Source organism: Amblyomma maculatum, chromosome 11, assembly GCF_055883805.1.
Source record: "Amblyomma maculatum isolate TAMU_Amacu chromosome 11, ASM5588380v1, whole genome shotgun sequence".
Classification (NCBI taxonomy): domain Eukaryota; kingdom Metazoa; phylum Arthropoda; class Arachnida; order Ixodida; family Ixodidae; genus Amblyomma; species Amblyomma maculatum.
In genome coordinates this window covers 37463386-37479166 of record NC_139354.1, presented here as the reverse complement: position 1 = coordinate 37479166, position 15781 = coordinate 37463386, and the positions used below count along the sequence as shown (strand labels likewise).

The 15781-nt window shown below is 45.2% G+C and overlaps 1 protein-coding gene and 1 non-coding gene across 2 annotated transcripts in view; one reads left to right on the top strand and one right to left on the bottom strand.

Annotated features, from left to right (window-relative positions):
* Positions 1-15781, top strand: part of LOC146173524 (globin-1-like) — a 40968-nt gene that overhangs the window by 14200 nt on the left and 10987 nt on the right. The gene's annotated exons all lie outside the window — the stretch shown is intronic.
* Positions 1558-1630, bottom strand: TRNAR-CCU (transfer RNA arginine (anticodon CCU)). Its single transcript has one exon. It is a non-coding gene; the product is annotated as a tRNA-Arg (tRNA).

Below are 15781 nucleotides of genomic sequence, written 5' to 3'. Positions count from 1 at the left end.
AGTATCAACACTGGGCCAATTGTTTGAACCTATTTGAAAGACTGACTCAATATTGATGCTCTGTTGGGAATGAACTGGTCCTATGTTGGGCTGACACTGGCCACACAGCGCCAACATTGGGCCGACGATTTTTACCGACTGGGAAGCTACTAAAAATGTGCCCAATTGGGCCGAGTCCAACAACGAATACAGGCCAGCGAAAGTGACGCGATGATGAGTCCCAACAAGGAGAAATTGTGGGCACTCACTATGTTAACAACAAACGAAATTAACATTTGTGTTTCCGTACGGAACCTTTATTTCTTGTCACTGAGGCTGCCATGGTAAAACGCTGCATCTCGTGGTAATGGTGCGTGATTTTTTCATTCACATATTTCATAGATATTTTGCTCATGATACGATGATTTCAGTAGGATAGTAACATGCTAGATGATAACCCAATCGTAGGCGCAAAATAAAAATTGTTACACTCCATACAGGTTAATACACTATGAAAAGGACAGCCATTAGATACAGGTTGCTTGAATAAAAAACACGCGAAGCAGAGAAAAAAATAATAAACAGTGTCAAAAAAATTCAGTAAAAATAAAAAGTTGCATACGGACTCGACTCCCATAGGAGACTGTCTCAGACCACACATCCACGCCACCAGAAACCAGGCCGGATGTCGTCAGCTGTCAGAAGGTTTTATTTCAAATTTTAGCTCATATTCCGCTATTACTTGTTAAAACTGAATTTAAAAATTTACTCGATGCAAATGGAGATATTAAAAGCATTGGCTATTTCAGGTTCCCAAACTTTTTCTTCTCTGCGAATTGTGTCACTGTGAGCAACCACTCTGTAAAATTGATTTCTTTTCTTTCTTTAGTTATCCACGTATGTAGGGCTATAGGCTAATGCTGGTCGCTTGTTTTTCTCCCTTTTTTTCGGTACGCATAATAAAATGCTGCATTGCCGTTGTATGAACATGCGCGTCGCACAAAATGGGAACCTTCTCTAAGCGTTTATGTTTTTTATTTCCACCACCCCAGCTATTAATTAGTATTCGTGTATTAAATTAGTGCCAAAAATAACGCAGCATTCCGGCACTTTAAAATATATTGACGGTCCTGAGACATTCCATTCAGCTGTTCTAAAGTGGAGTGCACGTGAAAGGTGGTTGTTTACTTGAAGCGGCTGTTAAGTAAACAAAAAGGCATTATTCATTCCGCTCTTGAAGACTGGTGGAAGTAAAGAGAGAGGTGGTTTTCGTGGTGCAAGTCTATCTGATATATAAGTGAACTTTCGATCAGTGATTTATTTCTATATAAGGTACGAAGTAGTCTAAGACGTGTTAAATCTCTGGAAACTTCTAGATCGTGAGTTTTTTCCAGAACAGTGACCCCCTTTCGTATGAGTTTTTCTTTTAAGAGCATACAACATTGTCCACGTGCTGCCCGCAAGCCGAGCAAACAGTGTTGCGTTGCATGCGATCTTACGGAGGTGGCGAGAAGCTTACTTCCGGGTTTACACACCCCACCGCGAACGTTCCTTCATAAAACAAAAAAATCACGCCTATACCCTCGGCGGGACTCGAACCCGCAATCCCCGGTTTAGGAGACCGATGCCTTATCCATTGGGCCACGAGGGCTGGGACGAGGAGCCCGCCAGGTTTGCGGTAGACAACGGAGAAGACAGCCGCTTTCTCCCTTTCCATTTGTCTCGGCGATCTTTCCCTTTCTCTCATCCGCAATACTTTCGCGGCTTGGTGCAACGCCATGCGGGAGCGAGAAAGAGAGAGAGGGAGAGCGTGGTTGCACTTGTTGAGCGGGCGCCAAGTTTTTATCTGGGGCAGTGGAAAAAATAAAGAATAAGACACCGTGTGCACAACGGGCCAGAAGACGAGTGGGTTTGCCAGTCCTCTCTGCCGGTCGCCGAGGTGAAAACGTGTCGAGCCGGTCGAGCTTGTGTGACACTAAATCGAAAGTGCAGGGGAAAAAAAATACGATGAGGATCTTATGGTGGCATCGAGGAAATAAGTCGAGGCGACCGACAGAAGTTGCGAGGAATCGGTGGAGTAAATCTCGCTTATATATGCACACACCTGGGTGCTCTAATTATTAAATTATTTTGGCATATCCTTCACTGATTCTTGTAATTAGACTCGCCGCCTTATGAAACCCGAACAAGGCAACTGCAGTTCAAAATACAAAATTAAACTATTTCAGTAAAGCCGGATTCGAATACTACCGTAGTTTAGCTCCGCTGCAAAGGTGCGCCAGCTTTTTGAAAATGTTAGGTTTATTAGCTTTTTTTGTCTGCGAATTTCAGCTGTCTTGGTGAACCTTTATTTTAAGACTATCACTGCGTTCCTAGAAAAAAGTCCACAAGGATGCATACAGTAACACGAACTTGATGCCCAATATCTAAGTTCCAACAAATTCATTTTCCGATAAGAGCGAAATATGTATCGACCGGGGCATTCACCACTGGGTTACGTGGAAAGGAATAAACAATATCATGAGAGAATAAAACAGAATTGGAGGGGGGGGGGGGGGGGGGATGAGAACAGCATATATGCACGAAACTCATCCAAGATTCCCCAATAAAATTACATTTTCGAAAGCAAAAACAAAATGAAATATGCATGCAAGGGTTGCCAAGCGTAAGCAATGTATAGTATAACACGAGGACAATTTTGCACGATGCACTAATCCAGCTTACAACCTTCAAAACAAGGCTGATGACCTGATGACCAGTGCAGCTAAAGGTATGCGTGGCACTGTTACTCTTCATATTTCTGGCTTCCTACGGTGCGACCGCGTTTCGACTGAGGTCAAATTCAAGATGCTGCTGAACCTTCATGGTACTTTAGGACGTTAAATGGCTAAGCCTACGATATATATATATATATATATATATATATATATATATATATATATATATATATATATATATATATATATATATATATATATATATATATATATATATATATATATATATATATATATATATATATATATATATATATAAGGGGGTAAAGGGGAGGGAGAAGAAATGAAGGATATATCTATATATATATATATATATATATATATATATATCCTTCATTTCTTCTCCCTCCCCTTTACCCCCTTTCCTTGAAGCGTGCATAGAAGGAATAAATTAACAATTAATTACTTTCGGTAATGGCTACGAAGCCAGAACGACGCCACCGTATTTGGTTATAACTACTGAGAAAACTATTATCCTGCGGTTGTCCATGGCGCGGAAGCATATACGAGCATATTCATAATGTTCTAGCGTTAACAAGATATGTAGCATTGACGCAAATATGAAAAAAGGTCTAAACGAATTTCCTAATTATACCTCGTTACGTTGGAAAGCTGCCAGCGTCAAGCTAATACCGCCACAACCATTACTCCGTCAAATCTGTTGGTAATTAAAAAATATTGGCTTCCAAAAAACTGTGTGACACTACCTGCCATCTCAATATTGATTGTGTTAAACAAGAAAATGCAGCTGGCGTTCAATTTAGTTATCAACGCAACTTGCCAGACCGAAGTGCAAAGCTTTACCCTCGAAATCAGTTCGTTTACCTAGACATCCAACTATTATTTCCTTGTCATATTTTTTGAAGCGACAGTTTCACTATGCAGTGTAAAACCAGTGTCTCCTTGCGCAGCAATATGACCTTCAAGTGAGTCAGAGGTCAAACCATGAAACACTCGTGGTGTCGCTATGGTGTCGCAACCAACGCTAACAAAGGTCTAAGGTCAAAGCGAAGAACTATGGCGTGGGCATATAGCTCGGTGTCACGTGATAATTGACGTCAGAGTGTGACTGAGTACATAAAGAGGAGTCCGAAGCGCGCCAGGCCATTGCTGCAGCATGGAGCCCGAGGAGAGGGACGTGACGTTAAGCCGGAGCACTCAGATGGCACGGAATCCAGCCGCGTCCGACCATCCAGTCGACATCGCCCGCCAATCGCTGCTGTCTTAAAGCAAAAGCGAGATGGCCAGAATGCGAAACGAGCTGCCGAGACCGCCGAAGAACGGAAACGACGCCACAATTAAGAACTTTATCACTTATAACCATGTCAACAAAGCTATCGCGTACATATACTAGGTTTAACCGTAGCTAAACCACCAGCAGTTGCTTCAAAACCTCAACTATGACGCTGTTAACATTCTGCATACATTATGTCAGAAGATTTGGACAACCCTGCAGTGACCACAGGATCGGAGGAGGTCAGTTACATCCCCATTCCAAAGAAAGGCAGTGCCAAAGATTGTTCCAACTACCGCACGATCGCGCTTATTTCGCATGCTAGCAAGGTGATGTTGAAAATCCTCCAAGGTAGGCTGCAGCAGTTCGTGGATCGGGAGCGTCCGGACGTGCAAGCTGGGTTTCGCAAGGGCAGAGGAACTAGAGACCAAATTGCCAACCTTCGCTGGACCATGGAAAAAAGCAAGACAGTTCCAGAAACCCATTTACTTCTGCTTTATTGATTATGCGAAAGCGTTTGATTGCGTAGATCACAGCAGATTGTGGCAAGCTCTCCAAGATATGAGAGTTCCAATTCACCTTATCTGTCTCCTCGGGAACCTGTATGAAGGGCAAGAGGCCACAGTCAGAACTGGGCATGGTCTTACTGATTGGTTTCCTATTGAGAAAGGGGTGAGGCAAGGCTGCATACTGTCGCCCTGCCTATTTAACTTATATGCAGAGTGCATCATGAGGAAGGCCGGTCTGGACGAATCTACAGCTGGAGTGAAAATTGCTGGAAAACGTATCAACAACCTTAGATATGCGGATGATGCCACTTTAATGGCAGAAAGTGAAGTGGAACTCAAAAGACTTCTGATGCACGTACAAGAAGAGAGTGAGAAGTTTGGGCTTAAACTGAACATTAAAAAGAGAAAGATCATGGCGTCTTGCCTTATCAAGTCCTGGAGCATCAAAGGACAAGAAGTGGAAGCTGTGACAGATTTTCTCTTTTTGGGCTCCAAGGTTACCCCGGAAGGAGACTGCAGCCACGAATTAGGAGATGCCTACTTCTGGGAAAGAGAGCCATGGCTAGCCTTGACCGCCTAGTAAAGAGCAGAGACATTAGTCTGCCAACCAAGATCCGTATAACTCGCGCTATGGTCTTTCCAGTTGTGATGTATGGATGCGAGAGTTGGACTGTGAAGGAGGCTGACCGCGAAGAATTGACGCGTTTGAATTGGGTTGCTGGCGGAGACTCTTGAGAGTTCCTTGGACTGCCAGAATCAGTTGATATTGTCGACCATAAACCCTGACTGCTCATTGGAGGGTCAAATTCTAAAGTTAAAGCTCAGCTACTTTGGTCATCTGATGAGAGGAGAGGAGTCGCTGGAGAAAGATTTGATGTTGGGAAAGGTTGAGGGTCACCGGAGAAGGGGTAGGCAGGGAACGCGATGGTTAGATGGCATCCTCGAGGCGCTGCAGATGAAGTTATGTGATGTTAGGAAGATAGTGAGAGACAGGACAGCGTGGCGTGATATGATCCATAGGGTCACGAAGAGTCGGACACGGCTGAACGACTGACCTGACTAACGGTATACCTAAAGGCATCCGATGCTGGTCACAAAATGAAGCTCTAGCCTACCATAAATATGAATCACACCGAAAGGTGAAGTTTTTTTCCCTTACGTCATTCATTAGAGTGACGCCAATATGAAGACTAAAAATGAAAGCAATGAACTGTAGATTTTCCAACCCTTTCCATCCTGGTGCCATGTGTTTCTTAACTGTATCATATTGCATTTTGTGTTAAAATATAGCTTCTATAACTCGGATTTACGCGTCAGTGCGATCAGGAGACCCTGCTTGAAAGGTTGATTAGAAGAAAGAAAGGATGTGCGATACGATTGTAATAGCACCATTCCGTTGTTTCAAGTGTGGGATCAGCGTTTTGTTTGAGTGTCATTTTCCCTCGTCATTAGAACGTGGTAGAGCAAATCTGACTGCTCCGCATTTGTAGGATGTCTGATACAGATACCTCGTTAACAGATCAAAGGTTCATATAAACAGCACACTAGGTGCAGAGTGTCAACCTGCACCTGGGGGATTTAAACCCTTCGAGAGGTTAGGTATTCACAACAGCCTCGTTAAAAGGCTTCGCAGCAAACACCTGGGCTGCATATTTTTGACAACCGCTATGACCACGTGGTACAGAATCAGATACATTGAACATATCCCCAAGTCATCCGCAGCACAGCCCTAGGCAACAGATATTTGCAATGAACTTTTTATTTACGTACTTAAAAGACATTGGACTTTTACACAAACTTTAAGATCACCTTCAATGTTACCATTCGGCATTTTTCGCGCTACGAATTCTATAAGCACATTTATCGCACTATGCATTTCATCATTTCATTTTATACCATTACTCCACGATTCCCCTTAGAACACATTTAATGGCCGCACTTTATCTCCCCCTTCATTTCTTTCAATCTCCTCACGATTCTTTTTACATCTTTTCCTCCCGAATTCCCCTTCCTACACAAAGTAGCATGTCAGAGAAATTTAAACGCCGGCTAAAATATCTGTTCTTCATTAAATGGTCTCTCTTTCTTTCTCAGTTTGAAACAATGTGGTGTTTCTAATTATGAAAAGTTTGGTACATCACCACGGAATTCGGTACAACATATATTTTCTCCTCTGCGTTTTAATGGCGTCAAGCTCTTGGTATACAGATTAAAACATCACGGGACCGTATGTCCAAATTTTTTTTTCGCTCTACAGGAAGGTTCGGGTGTTTTCCTGAATTTATTTATTTTCCTGCTTAGTGTGAAAATTCCATGCAACACTGCCGTCTCATGCACTAAACTTTATGTCGGAATCGCGTTAAAATTAGCGGAATGATGTCTGAGGGAGCGAGATTCGAGGCCTCCGTTCAGTCTAGAGGCTGAAAGCTAATGATGTTTTCCACCATTAATGCCACTATCTACAACTGGCACTGGTACTATATATTACTAGTAAACGGCATATGAATGAACACTGAACAAGGGTAGAAGGGGAGCCTCAATTCGTAACCGAGCCAATGTTTCGACAAGGGGACTTGCCTTCCTCTGGAAGCGCGATCATCACTGTCAGCGGTTTAAATACTATTTAGCTTCCGAAGAAGAAAATACAGGGAGGAGGTGGAAGGAAAGTGGGGAGAGAAATAAGCAGGTCAAGGAGGGGAAGAATGTTTCTTTAGGTGTGCATCAGGTTTTGCAGCGTGTAGCAGGGCGAGGATGAAGCACTGCTGCGAGCTACAAAAATCGATGGAAAACAAACTAGCTCGACAGCTTGTCCTCTTCCTTGGACGTGAATTTCTGAGCCAGGAATCGGTGATCTTGCGGCTAGAAAGAGAGAGAGAAAAAAAAAAAGCTGTAGCAGCAGGAAAAACTGGTCTACGAGGTGGATGATGACTCGACACCTAAAGGGTCCTGCTGATACGGAATACAGCTGCAGATGAATATCCTTGAATTTTTTTCTTCAGATAATGTCTGATTTGCATGTATGGTCTACTCTGATTTGTTATTATTCTGTTTGTTTGTTTGTCCTTCTCTCCTCCTAGCGGAAAGCTCTTGATAAAGTATTTCACTGCAGCTGTATTCTTTGTCAGAGGCCTTTATAACGCCGGTCCCCTTCCAAGAAGGCGTGTCAGATAGGTCATATGCCAATCAATGATCAAGGACTAATTGATAACTATATAATTAATCAGTCAACAAATATAATGACTAATTAATCTGTATATATTAAATAATTAATAAGCTGTGATAGTTGCATAATTCATTAGTTAATTAATCATTACTGCTGCACACCCGGTAAAATCAACCACACAACAGTAAACGTAGAACTGCCAATATACAAGGAGCGCGATCTCATCGCTGCCAACCAGAATTCACTGAATAAATTCACTCGCAGAATGTGAAAGAGTAGTCGCTCGCTTGACTCGTAGCAGCATTCATCGCTACATGCACAACAGTCACGTAGCAGAATGCAGCACTCAGGCTTTGGCCTTTCATCACTTTAGTAGGCAAAGTATCCTTGAATTTTTATTTCCTTTTCCAGGCCACGGGATCACCCGTTCCTGGCTCAGAAATTCACACCAAAGGAAGCGTTGTTACGACCAAGCATCCGCAATTGCGCGCTCTATTGTTCGCCTGTGGGCATGGATAAGTTTTGTGAATATGTGGTGATGGTCCAATGGCTCTAAGTGAGCCTGTTTCCAGGAATCCTGTTTTGTAAGCATGTTTTGCTTTGTGGACAACCTGCAAATGCCAAATTGACCTTGTCAAGAGAACGTCTGGAAAAACACAAAGAAACGTCCCCCTGAGGGAAATAGCAGGAAGTGCTTTCTTTCTTTTGTTCACCCTTCCAGTCGAGAAGTGCTATCCTCCAGTGATGAATGCCTCCTATCCAAAGGAGACGACAGAGTGACATGTCCGCTGACGTGCAGGACAAGAAAGGAGCATGACTCATACGGCCATTAAGTGATTTCCCGGGGATGCAGGAAAGATTTGCAATTGTCGAAAAGGGACCATGTTGGGAGCCCTATGCGGCGCCACGTGCACTCGGGTTTCTGAGAAGTAAAACCCCTTGTCAGAACCAGCCTGTGGTTTCTTTGCTGAAGAATAGAAATGTACCTCCTCTCCTCTCGTTCCCAAGCTTTTCCCGCCAACAAGTGATCACGCCCAACGAATGAATGCCGGACCAGTCAGTGCTTCAGACCATCAGTGCAGTGATGTGTTCGATTGGATGCCGATACCTGAGGGGCGTGCCCTGGATTTGGTTGGTCAGCATCTTCAGAGAGGGGCTGGACATAGGGGGTTTTTAAGGACGCTGCAGAGCACGAAATGTCGCTCTGAGCCCTGGGTAAACGGCTCATCCAGTCGCTTCTCGCTATGAACCCTTAACGCTTGCCATTTTGCTGATGTACCCTTCTTTTTCGTGTAAATATTGTAAATACGTTTTCTCAAAGTGCCAGTAAACCTGCTTGTACATATTTTACCAACTTCAAAGATTCAGTCCTTCTTCAACCCGGAGTCTCTGCACGCTACCAAGTGAAGGCCGGGTCGCCATAGCCCCAGCGTCACGACAACTGGTGGCAGCGGTGGGATCTGAATCTACAAGCCACAACAACTGGTGACCAGCGGTGGGATCTGAAGCTACAAGCCACAACATCTGATGACTGGAGTTGGGATCTGAATCCCCAGCCACAACATCTGGTGATCGGAGGTGGCATCTCAAGTAACAAGCAGGCGCAACAATCGGCCAACAAGAGAGCAGCTCGGAACATCGATCGCATGTGTGGGTGAGTGCTTGGCTTTTCTTCTGATGTGGACCAGGTTCTAGAACAGGGTTAGATTTTAGAACTGGTAAAAAGTGTTGAAACGCCTTTAGGTTTGGTAGTTTGCACTGTTGTTTTGGAAGTAGCCGACACTCGGAGCGATCATGGACCTACAAAAGCTGCAGAAACCGGACCTGTTGCTATTGTGTGAGGAATTGGGAATTGATACAAGTGGTTTGGCACGAAAACCTTTGATTATAAAGGCAATCACAGATTTGGGAGCCGATGATGAGGAGCTCAGTGAAGCATGGAACCTCATCGGTCAAAAAAAGGAACAGCTCAGACAGCAGAAAGAGCGGGAAAAAGAAGAAAAGGAGCGGGAAAAAGAGGAAAAGGAGCGTGAAATTGAGAGAGAAGCAAAAAAGCGGGAGCTAGAAATTGAGCTCCGGAAATTAGAAGTAGAGTTGAGCAAGAGGTCGGGCAATTGTCCCCAGCTAGCGGTACCTCTTCTCAACAAGGAGGCAGATTTCAAGATGTCAAAGTACATGCAGCCATATGTGATATCAGGGGATATCGGTCTGTATCTGGGTAACTTTGAGCGAACTTGCGAAGAACTGTCCTTCCAGCGAGACACGTGGTCTCAGAGATTATTGACGGTTCTGCCCTGCGAGGCAGCGGAGGTTGTCGCGCGGCTAAACAAGGAGGACGCGGACAACTACGAGAAGGTCAAAGCTTGCCTTCTGATTTTTGGAGACAGAGATGTGCAGGCCTTAACACGTTCAAAGGCGCGAGAACTAGCTACACTGCTCATTTCAGAAAAATCAACAGCGGAGGAAACGGCAGTTAAAACAGTGGTAAATGCGGAAAATAGCGGGTCAGAAAAGTTTGAGAGCGAGGCATCTCAGATAAGTCAACTTGAAAGTGAGCTTGATGAGACGCGGAATGAGGACGTTCTTGAGAATAACCTCTTGCCGCCAGTGTCTAGTAATCTCACGAGACTTTTAAGTGGAACCCGAGAGGACTTAACTATGGAGCAAGCCAATGATCCCAAGAATAAGCTCGAAGTACAGTGGGAAGGACCTGCTGAAGTCGTTGCAAAGCTTTCTGACACTAACTACGCAGTGAAAATCCCCGATAGGCGTAAAGCAGTGCGCATTTATCATTGCAATCTTATGAAGCCTTATGTGCAGAGGGAAGCCGTGGTAAATCTAACGTTAAACCTTCCCGAGGAGATGGGGGACAACTTGATTTGCCTCAGCGGAAAAGGAAGCAACGCTCAGGAGCTTCTCAAAAAGACGGAGCAGAGAGGAGAACTAAAGAAATCCCAGCTGTCCAATCTGGGCGAAATAATAACAGAGTTTGAGGCCTGCTTCGTGGACAGGCCAGGCAGGACTGATTTGACTGAGCACGATATTGAGCTGACTTCAGACGTGCCAGTGCGATCAAGGTGCTACCGATTTTCTCCAAGGCAAAGAGAAATTCTGGATAGGGAAGTAACTCGCATGCTGGAATTAGGAGTAATAAAACCCTCGGAAAGCGATTATGCTTCGCCTATGATCTTAGTAGAAGCTCCAGGTAAAGACCCTAGGCCTGTGGTAGACTACCGAAAGCTAAATTCTCTCACCAGGGATCAAGTGTATCCTATTCCGAATATTGAGGAGAGAGTAGAACAGGTCAGTAGAGCGGCATATGTGACTACGCTGGACCTTACTCGAGGATACTGGCAAGTACCGCTCACTGAACGCGCCAGCAGATACGCGGCTTTCGTCACTCCGACGGGCAGCTACCAGCCAACAATGATGAGTTTCGGGCTCAAAAATGCTCCATTTTGTTTTTCCCGACTCATGGATAGGGTTTTAAAGGGGTGTGAAACATTCGCGGTGCCTTATTTAGACGACATTGCGGTTTTTTCCGACTCATGGGCGGACCATATGGTACATCTAAGAGCTGTACTGAGCCTTTTGCGTCAAGCTGGACTAACCGTAAAGGCCGAGAAATGTTGCCTGGCAAGGGCGACCGTGGACTACTTGGGTCACAATGTAGGTCAAGGTTTCAGGAAACCTAGCGAGATTAAGATTTCTGCGGTAGCAGACTACCCGCGGCCGAGCACGAAGACGGAAATTCGAGCATTCCTGGGTCTGACGGGATACTACAATCACTACATCCCTAACTATTCATCTTTGGCTAGCCCTCTGACCGACGCTCTCCGCAAGACAGAACCGACAAATGTAGTCTGGGACGAACAAAAGGAAGCCTCCTTCGTAAACCTGAAGGCTGTGCTGATTAGCCGTCCGGTATTGCGAGCTCCAGACTATGCCCGAGAATTCACGGTCCAGTGTGATGCCAGTGATCGAGGGTTAGGTGCTGTTCTCTGCCAGAGAGATGACGACGGTAATGAGCACCCCGTGCTCTACTTGAGCAGAAAACTGAGTTCTAGAGAGAGGGCTTATTGCGCGTCAGAGAAAGAATGCGCTTGCATTGTATGGGCCATTCAAAAATTGCAGTGCTATCTTGGAGGGGCCAAATTCACCGTAGAGACGGACCATTGTCCCCTGGCTTGGCTGCAAACTGCGACATCGAAGAACAGTCGCCTTCTTAGGTGGAGCTTGATTTTACAGCAGTACAATTTTGAAATAAGATACAAAAAGGGGAAGTTAAATGGGAATGCGGACGCGCTTAGCCGCTCTTTCTAAGCGGTCCGAGATGTTCCTCACCATGTATCCAAATTGATAATCAGGTTTTTTTTTTCTTTCTTCGTGCGCTTGTATATGTGTGACTATGTAAAGCAGCACGTTTGGTTTTCTAGGAATACGTGGGTCCTGAACGTCTTGAGAGTGGGCTTTTCTCGAACAACAATGGCAGTTTTCTTTTAACCTGGTCTCTTCAGACGGGAGCCGAGTGCTTGCTTCGACATGTGGTTGAGTTTCAGACAGCTCGAGCAATTTGGCCTACAACAATCAAGACAACGCGACAAGCAACAGCGAGCTTCAAGCGTTCACGTGCAGGCCATTAAGTCGTCTCTTCATGCAGCAGCTGGGACTGCTGCCCTCCGAGACTCTTCTGGCGGGGGAGGAGGCTGTTACGACCAAGCATCCGCAATTGCGCGCTCTATTGTTCGCCTGTGGGCATGGATAAGTTTTGTGAATATGTGGTGATGGTCCAATGGCTCTAAGTGAGCCTGTTTCCAGGAATCCTGTTTTGTAAGCATGTTTTGCTTTGTGGACAACCTGCAAATGCCAAATTGACCTTGTCAAGAGAACGTCTGGAAAAACACAAAGAAACGTCCCCCTGAGGGAAATAGCAGGAAGTGCTTTCTTTCTTTTGTTCACCCTTCCAGTCGAGAAGTGCTATCCTCCAGTGATGAATGCCTCCTATCCAAAGGAGACGACAGAGTGACATGTCCGCTGACGTGCAGGACAAGAAAGGAGCATGACTCATACGGCCATTAAGTGATTTCCCGGGGATGCAGGAAAGATTTGCAATTGTCGAAAAGGGACCATGTTGGGAGCCCTATGCGGCGCCACGTGCACTCGGGTTTCTGAGAAGTAAAACCCCTTGTCAGAACCAGCCTGTGGTTTCTTTGCTGAAGAATAGAAATGTACCTCCTCTCCTCTCGTTCCCAAGCTTTTCCCGCCAACAAGTGATCACGCCCAACGAATGAATGCCGGACCAGTCAGTGCTTCAGACCATCAGTGCAGTGATGTGTTCGATTGGATGCCGATACCTGAGGGGCGTGCCCTGGATTTGGTTGGTCAGCATCTTCAGAGAGGGGCTGGACATAGGGGGTTTTTAAGGACGCTGCAGAGCACGAAATGTCGCTCTGAGCCCTGGGTAAACGGCTCATCCAGTCGCTTCTCGCTATGAACCCTTAACGCTTGCCATTTTGCTGATGTACCCTTCTTTTTCGTGTAAATATTGTAAATACGTTTTCTCAAAGTGCCAGTAAACCTGCTTGTACATATTTTACCAACTTCAAAGATTCAGTCCTTCTTCAACCCGGAGTCTCTGCACGCTACCAAGTGAAGGCCGGGTCGCCATAGCCCCAGCGTCACGACAGCGTTCTTTCATTCCTTGCACTGCTTCTTTATTTCTCTCCCTCCCTCTCCCCTCCCTGGCTTTTGTTCTTCGTAACAAAACGAGTATTTAAACATCTGCCAGTTATGATCCTAATGGTCAGACGAAGACCAGTACACTTGTCGAAACGTTGGCTCGGCTTGCGAACCCAGGTTCCCCCTCTACCATTGTTCAGTACTCTTTCATACTGCGTGGCCATCTTATTTCTTCCGTTCTACCCTGGATAGTGAACGGTAACAACATTCCTATTTCAACCGCTACTACTTGTAGTGCTGACACTACTACTACTACTAGATGGACTATCATCACTACCGCTGCTGCCATTACCTACTTCCAATACTACTCCCATCCCTACTGGTGATGTTGCTATTACCCCTACATTAGTGCTACCAGTGCTACTGCAATGAGTACTGTTATGTATAAGCACGCACTCACTTTCTGTGAGCAGGCCATTGGAAAGAGTTGCTTTCCAGGCCGCGAGCGGAGAAAAAAAAACGAACTCATGTACAGTGCCGTCCATTTCTAGCTACAACACGGCCACGGCTTTCAAAGCAACACTACGCCAACGCAGGCGCATATCGAAGCAAAGCAATACACGCACAGAGGGACCCACAGGTGGGGCTCCGATTCACCTCACTCTTATCTTTATTGCGAGGCCGGGTGACCTTGTTATAGCTAGAAGTGAACGACCCTGTACAAGGACCACCCAGATTCATCATTTTCATGTATAATTTGTTCAGAAACTGACTAAGCATGCCCATGCCTTATGCACTAGTCTATCAACCAGCCAGTGGAGAGACAAGATTAAAGGGGAGACGGCGATCGTGGTATATGAGCCTGGAGAACAGGAGGGGAAGGAGCAACTTGGGACCGTACGTTTCAGGAAAATTTACGAGGTACTTCACGAGCTAAAGTAGGGAAAGGCGAATTCATAGTGGTGCATTCTGCTGCGCAACTGCTACGGCTGGTGCGATGATTGCTGCTACGAGTAAAGTGAGTGACTACTGTTTCACATTCTATTAGTGCATTTATTCAACTAACTATGCTTGGCACGGCGCCTACGGCGCCTTGTTGCTTTCGAGGTCTGCTCCGTGATTAAGTACTAATTATTTTACTAATTAGAGTTTAATTAGTGATTAAGTGCTGATAAACTTTTGGTAAATCGGTGAGTAATTAGTGAGTAAGTACTAATCAAATTCTGACTAGTTAGTGATTAAGTACAAATTACCTTTGACTAATTAGCGCTTCCGTTCTAAACAACTTTCACTAATTAGTGACTATCATTATAGCTTTGCCTTGTTAACTGCCCATACCGTGACGGCGCTCTGATTGGTCGAGAGGTTTATGACGTCATCCCCCATCGACCAATGAGAGCCGACGTAAAAGCGGGACACATTTTGTTCACGACAACCATGAGTCATTAAAGGCTTTCGCCTTAATACTTCGTTGGGCCTCACTGTCCTCGAGAGAGTTCAGCGATAAGAAGCGCTTTTTTGTTGCAGCGAAGAGGCGGTTCGAGAATACTGCGATATCGAGCGCGCGCCCTTCAGTCCTCTGATCTCGGCTGTCGGTCAATGCCAGGGACGCTGATAACTCGTTGGGAACGCTGCTAGGAAGTAAACACTCGGCGCTCTTTCGGACTTTGAGGCTTTCTGGGCTGATTGAAAGCAGAACGAGAATAACACAGGGTAAGCGCGACCGCAACTACCTAGAACCCTGTTCAAACTCATTACTGCTTTCGCCACAAGAAAAGAGAAAAAAAAAACTTGCAGGGTGATTACCGCTGGGTAACGGGAAATTCATCGAGAACTTTTGGGGTATTATCAGTTCAAGATATTTACTGAGGTAAAGAATCAGAGTAGCGTGATATACCAGGTGTTTCAGCAAAGTCCACAAATAATGTTTAAAAATAGTTTTTAGGCAATAGGATGACGTTTGCTACCAAATACTATTGGTGACAGAAGCAGCGAACAAAATCAACTATAGTAGTGGACGATGTTTTAATATTTAACTTCGAAATATTATAGATAAAATTTACGTGCCTAGCGGCAGTTAGAGATTTGTTGCTTGGAATTATTAATGACTGTATCAATCTTCAGATTTAAAAATTGCAGTTGCCTTTAGCACCGCGGCTTGTTCAATTTGGACCATTTCTGGCGCGATTCGAAAACGGCGCGTCTGAGGAGCGCGCTCAGCGACGTTCATCAAAACGTCGTCACAGCGTGACGCGCATGTCACGTGACTTTCACCTCGACTTGAGTAGAGTTACTGGGCCTATATAGTGACTCATAGCTTGAGCTGCGAGCAGTGACTCTAGCGAGCAGCGCCGCTTGATCACAGCCAGAAAGTCACATGACGTGTGCGTCATGCTGTTAGACTGATTTGATTATGGTTAAACTAATCGTCATGCGAAAG